The following is a 6,327-nucleotide window of genomic DNA, read 5'->3' on the forward strand; positions in this document are numbered from 1 at the left end:
CTAATCGGCCCGGTCTTCACACATGCTTCCGCACTCTACTAAATACGCGCTGCCCTGTCCGGCGTATCATTTCGATCGGTCCGGTCGCCCCGGACGAACCTTGTGGCGATAGAGGCGTTCCCGGCCGACGCGGTTCGTGCGCTGCGTGTGTGATCCCGCCATTGGGCCGACGACTGGACGGGCTCGATGTGACAAATTCCGCTACCGCGTCAGCCGGGGCGGCTCGTCCGTGTTGCGCTCGGCGCTCCCTTTTGCGTCGAGAACGAAGCGAAACGCTGGCTGGGGCGGCATCGATCACGAGGGGCTCTGCGGCACACGCCGCAAGGGGCACTGCGCAAGTGGCTAACACCGGGGGTCTCTTCATACCTACTATTTGAAAAATCGAAGAGTACATATTAGTTCGTGAATCGAATTATTCGAACATTCCCTATACGATTCGATTCGGTGATATTCGTGTATTTGCAGACTCCTACTAATAAATGTACTTTGACAGGCCTTCAGCTCTATTTCAGATGTGGCTGTGGAGATTGTACAACAGTTACAAACTTTGTCATCGACGAGTATGATGACGAAAGTGACATTTGACGCTGTGGCGATCTGAGCCCTTGTTTCGCCCACTTTGCGCGTCCCGTGTATGTGACCGTAACAAGGGCTGGCACGCGTTTTTTAGTTTGTGTTGGTCTCCAGTCACAGTACGAGTACCGAGACGTTTGACAAGTGTGCTCACAGTCATTCAAGGCTCTTCCTGACGTTGTTGATGCCATTTAGACTCCTTCTTTTGGGGCGACAAGTGCATCATCATCATCATCATTAGCCTGGTTACGCCCACTGCAGGGCAAAGGCCTCTCCCATACTTCTCCAACAACCCCGGTCATGTACTAATTGTGGCCATGCCATGCCTGCAAACTTCTTAATCTCATCCGCCCACCTACTTTCTGCCTGCCCCTGCTACGCTTCCCTTCCCTTGGGATCCAGTCCGTAACCCTTAATGACCATCGGTTATCTTCCCTCCTCATTACATGTCCTGCCCATGCCCATTTCTTTTTCTTGATTTCAACTAAGATGTCATTAACTCGAATTTGTTCCCTCACCCAATCTGCTCTTTTCTTATCCCTTAACTTACACCTATCATTCTTCTTTCCATAGCTCGTTGCGCCGTCCTCAATTTGAGTAGAACCCTTTTCGTAAGCCTCCAGGTTTCTGCCCCGTAGTTGAGTACTGGTAAGACACAGCTATTATATACTTTTCTCTTGAGTGATAATGGCAACCTGCTGTTCATGATCTGAGAATGCCTGCCGAACGCACCCCAGCCCCAGCCCAAAAGAAGGTAATGTATTATGTGTGTCACGTCGACGTTGGTGTGGTTCGTGTGTTTCGAAATGTTGAATTATTTCTTTAATAATAGCTAAAAGCGTTCGTGGTTTCTGCCGAACAGATTTAGACACACAGAAGTTAAGGTGTTCTCTTTATCAAGTTAATTTTCCGAATGCGAAACCACGCTTTTACACTAGTAATGCTGTGTTCAAGTAGCGCAGGTACCCATTTACGGCTAAATCAGTCGATGCCCTTTTGTATCTCACGGGGTGACCACAGAACTCGGAGTAGTAACTCGCAAACACGCGTGCGTGTAACTGCATAATCAGACACGGGGTGTGTGCCTCGTGAGAGGCTGCTTTGCATCGAAGGCCAGGCACCCTTATCTCCAGATTTGACGTCGCACATCGATGGTTGGCTGGAACGCAATCCTCACTGAGTGTGAGCTCATCGCGGGCGTGCGAGGTGTTCTGGCCGATATGCATTAGCTGGTTTGGCTGAGCCTACAGTTGAGTGTCCTGCGGATGTCTTCTTTAGCTCGTAATACATTGCGTAGTGGCCCCTTTTCACTTTTAGTATGCGTTGCTGCGTAATACGACTATACTGCGAAAAAGCAAACTTTTGAAAACCAAATTATGCAACGTTAGTTGTCAGACCCTTACAGGTTTGTGTTTGAATAACAGCTGCAAAATCGTTCAAATGAAGGTTGTTTCAAAGAAAGTTATATTTAAGTTGTGGTACGAGCAGGCTGTTCGCGTATCTTTCCAATGTGCGGACAAGCACCCATGGTGACCTTATACCTTTGTCAGAAAGAAAACGACACTCCAATGAGAAAAAAAAGAAGAACAAAGAAAAGTAGGGGCGCGGCTGGGGGGCTGGTTGCGTAGCCAGAATGCAAATTAAAACCATAAGTATACGCCCGGCCAGGCTTCAAAGTAAGTACTGAACATCCAAAGTACGTTAGACATAAAATCAGCAGAGAACCTAGCATTTGGCTTAGGTAGTGAGCACTATAATATAATTATGCGGTCTGCAGCTCTCAGATACGGCAACAAGAAAAATCCCATTCATCTGAAAGTGCGAGCTGTAGGTTAATGTTCTGCATGACCAAAGAGTACGACACAATATAGCAACTACAAGCAGCAGAATCGTAATACTGACCTTTTAATGTACTATTAATTTACGTCTTCCTAGATCAGCAAAAGTTTTAGGAACAAAAAGTAAAAGGAACGGCAAATTCAAGGAGGACTTAGACACACACTGGTTGAAACTGCTTGGAAAAGAACAGCGGATAGACGCTTCCTTAACATGAATGAATGCTCAAATATTAAACGCTGCAGGAACTGCATGCGCCATGTCCTAACGAGACGTTCACTGGAGTAAAAACTCACAGTTTCGCTGCTTTTATTCACCGTCACTACCACGTGACAACACAGAAGACTGGTGATAAAGTAGTATCCCAAAGCAACGCTTCTGGGGCTGGGTCAAGCACTTTTATTCATATATTTTCATGTGACCCTAATTAGCTTAGGGCAATACCTCACACTAATAATGCATCAGCTTGGATGATGCGTCATGTAAAATTGAAAGCATTTCATGATGTGATCAAACGAGAACGTTGCCCCTTGTCTTGGAAGTGTTAAAATGCTGGTTGCGCCAGAAAGGGCAAAGTGATTTGTAGAGATCGGAAATTTATCAGTGAATCCATAGACTCAGGTAATCTGAGCGTCTACACTGACCAGCACTTGAGAAGCCACTACACAGAAAAAGATGTATTAAGTAATGGTCAATCTTTAACAATTGCCCACCTAGTGAAACGTCAAACGTAGCAGCCGAAAGGCCAATAAGTTGCTGAATTCTGTAACACCTCTAATGATAATATTGAAATAGGTGACAAAAAACAGCACAGGTAAAATGAGTTATGACAAAATTTTGCAAAGCACTTCTGCAAACTGCTGGAACTCAGCATCATGCCTGTCCTACACTCATATGTGACAACACAATATCTCAAACGCAGGCACCTCAAAACATCATTATGCTATGCCTTCACAATAAGGTTAAAATCAGTCTGCACAGGCTACCTGATGTGATTCATCCGGCAGGCGCCAGCCAAGTGCTGATGGTGGTAGAGCCAAATTGAAGTTATTTCTTGTATGGAAGCTTCGGACCACGTTTTATCAATCGTGGCGGCAAAGAATAGCTGCTCCAGCACACACAAAGATCTGAAATTATAATCCTTGCCGATGCTCTACAGTAAACTCCCGTAAAGAATTAAACTTAATAACAAAGAAAATATTTTAGAATACAGAACTCATCACATAGTGGCTTGATTTGCACATTAGGGAAGCAAGGTGTAATGTATACTGTTGCAGCAAAATTTTTCCCCATGCGTGGAAAACTTGGTAAATGATGGCACAACAGAGTTAATCTGTGAGTTCTTACATGATATTCACTACCTACAGTTATTATGTTTTGTAGGGCTTAGGGAAACTAAGTAGTAGCAGAAGTAATGTGCGTTCACAGGCGCTGAGAAACAGGGAATAATAGGGGCAGCTTATGAGGAATCAGCGCAAAAAGAGTGAGTTTGTAAGACACAAACTATCCATTTTACAGCGAAGTGTTCCATGGTCCTAACCAAAAATTTGGAGGACGCTTAACCTTCGCCTTTAAGAGTGGAACGCGATAGCATTCAAAGATCCCTGACTGCTTCTCACGCTTCCCGGCAACAGAAACATATGATATGTAACCGCAATGTTTACCGGGAAACGTTGGCCGCGAACGCTGTGCACAAAGGCGGGCTTTGTGGTAGAAACACGGCCTCCTGCGTGGGCTGCGATGCGGCGGAGGCGAGCGCCAGCTGGTGGTATTGCAAGGAACCGGGCGCGCCGCTCCGTGTCCCCCGAGACGCACACATGCCGACGTGCTCAAATGGAGGACGCCGTGGTCGGTCTGTGAATTGTGGAAACGCTGGAAAGGGGGCTTCTGTGAGTTTTCGCGTAACAGGATTATGTTTTCTCGTGTAGTAAAATTACAATCCGAGAGCTATCACGTCTGCAGGCTGTGTGTATCTTGTGGTTTACGCTTCTTCCACGTATTTTAGCGTCAAAAGTTCAATTAGTGCAGTAAATCCCTTGCGTCACATGGATGGCCTGGGTATGGGTGGTTCGAAAATCTTTGCAATATATCTACGAGCACGAAAGTTGTGCGATCGTTCCCCAACGGCGGCAAGTTGTTTTTTCACCCACTTTCATTTCCATTAATTTATCGTTTCTTTATTTCATTTATTAAACCCAAGTAATTTCCCGTATGTTGTCCTTGGTGTCAGTGTTCGTTGGCTTCTTATGATATGACTAATAAAAATCAAGCCCCTCGGTTAACCCCCTTTCTTCTCGTTTCTTCCCTAACTAGGGTCTCGAATCCAGCAACATTGATGCCTTCAGGTAGCATGTGCGGGTTTATTGACCGGTTGCCTTCACCCAAAAAGATCACATTCTCGTGACGCCTGCGGCAGAGAGGATGTTCCACATCCGCCGCCAAGGTCTGCGAGTGGGGCCACTAAATCACTCAACGTGCAAGTCAAAGTCTTTTACTCGCAAACACACCCTCATCACCAACACCTACACAATGAATAATGTCTCTGTTGAAGCCAAATCAGCATAAAACTATCTTGGAATACATATGGCATCATAGTTATCACAGAAAAGCCACATAGAAGTTATTTGTTCCAATGCTTCACGAACGCTGGGCTATTTACGCCGTAATCTGAGCCCTGCATCACAAAAGGTTAAAAAACTGGCATACGAACTTCGTCCGTCCTAAACTAGAATATGCATCGTCCATTTGGCATCCCTCACAAGCATATCTGACCGCGTATTTGGAATCCACCCAGAACCGGTCCGCTCGTTTCATCACCTCAAATAACTCGTCTTATGTCAGTGTTTCGTCGCTCAAGCAATCACTGGGTCTGACACCGCTCGCATCACGCCGTGTCATAGCCTCGCCTTTGCCTGCTCCACTCTTTCTTCAATCACCCGAAATCACGCCATGTGCTACTAAAACCGCAACATAAAGCGTCCTCTCGACTCAGCTATAATAATGCAATAGCGCGTGTAAACGGCCACACGGCATATATGAACTCATCTTTTTTTCTAATGCAATAGTGTTGTGGAATTCCCTCCTAGAAAAAATAGTGGTATACACCGAACGCGAAGAATTCCGCTATAAACTAAGAATGCACTATGGAGCCACAGACGGCCACTGTTCCCTCACGCTCTGATTCTTTTCTTTTTTTGTTTTTCTACTGTTTATATCTTGAATGTATTGTCAATTGTATATATTATTGCACTGACTATTTCTGCTGTATTCTTTGCATTTCTGTTCAAATCATTGAAGTTCACATGTCTTTGTGTCCCCCTTATGTAATGCCTTCGGGCCTATAAGGAGAAATAAATGAAATATACAATCATATCCTAAGAAGCCAACAAACATAATATATATATATATATATATATATATATATATCAGGTCCTTAGGTTATGTTTAGAAGAAATTCTTATTTTCAGTCTTGTCGTAGGCCAAGACGTCCATAGCCGTTTCAAGACGTTTTTCAGAGGTTCTGTGTTTCGTGGGATATGACTGAAAGTTATTTCAAAGTAAAAGTGAAAGTAATTTGTCATGAGTTTTTAACCGTTAGTGTTTGAAGCGTCTATTTATAAAATAATTTTTGAATGTTTCATTTACCAAGAGTTTCGAATTATTGGCTACATGTCTTGCTATTTAATTAAATGATTCACCGACATATGTGGGTACTGTTATTCCAACGTTTTTTGCCGCTAACCTGTATTTTCACATGATCTTGTTTCTCTTTCTTTTCTTCTTTCTGTGTCCGCCAAACACATCATGGACTTATATCTCAATGTTAAATGCATTTTTGCGTATATATGCTGAACTTCGTGTCGCTGCTGTTAACCTCTCTGTCTCTCTGTGAATGTTTAGTTTAGTTATATCGCATTT

The sequence above is a fragment of the Dermacentor variabilis genome, chromosome 8 (assembly GCF_050947875.1).
Source record: "Dermacentor variabilis isolate Ectoservices chromosome 8, ASM5094787v1, whole genome shotgun sequence".
Lineage (NCBI taxonomy): Eukaryota > Metazoa > Arthropoda > Arachnida > Ixodida > Ixodidae > Dermacentor > Dermacentor variabilis.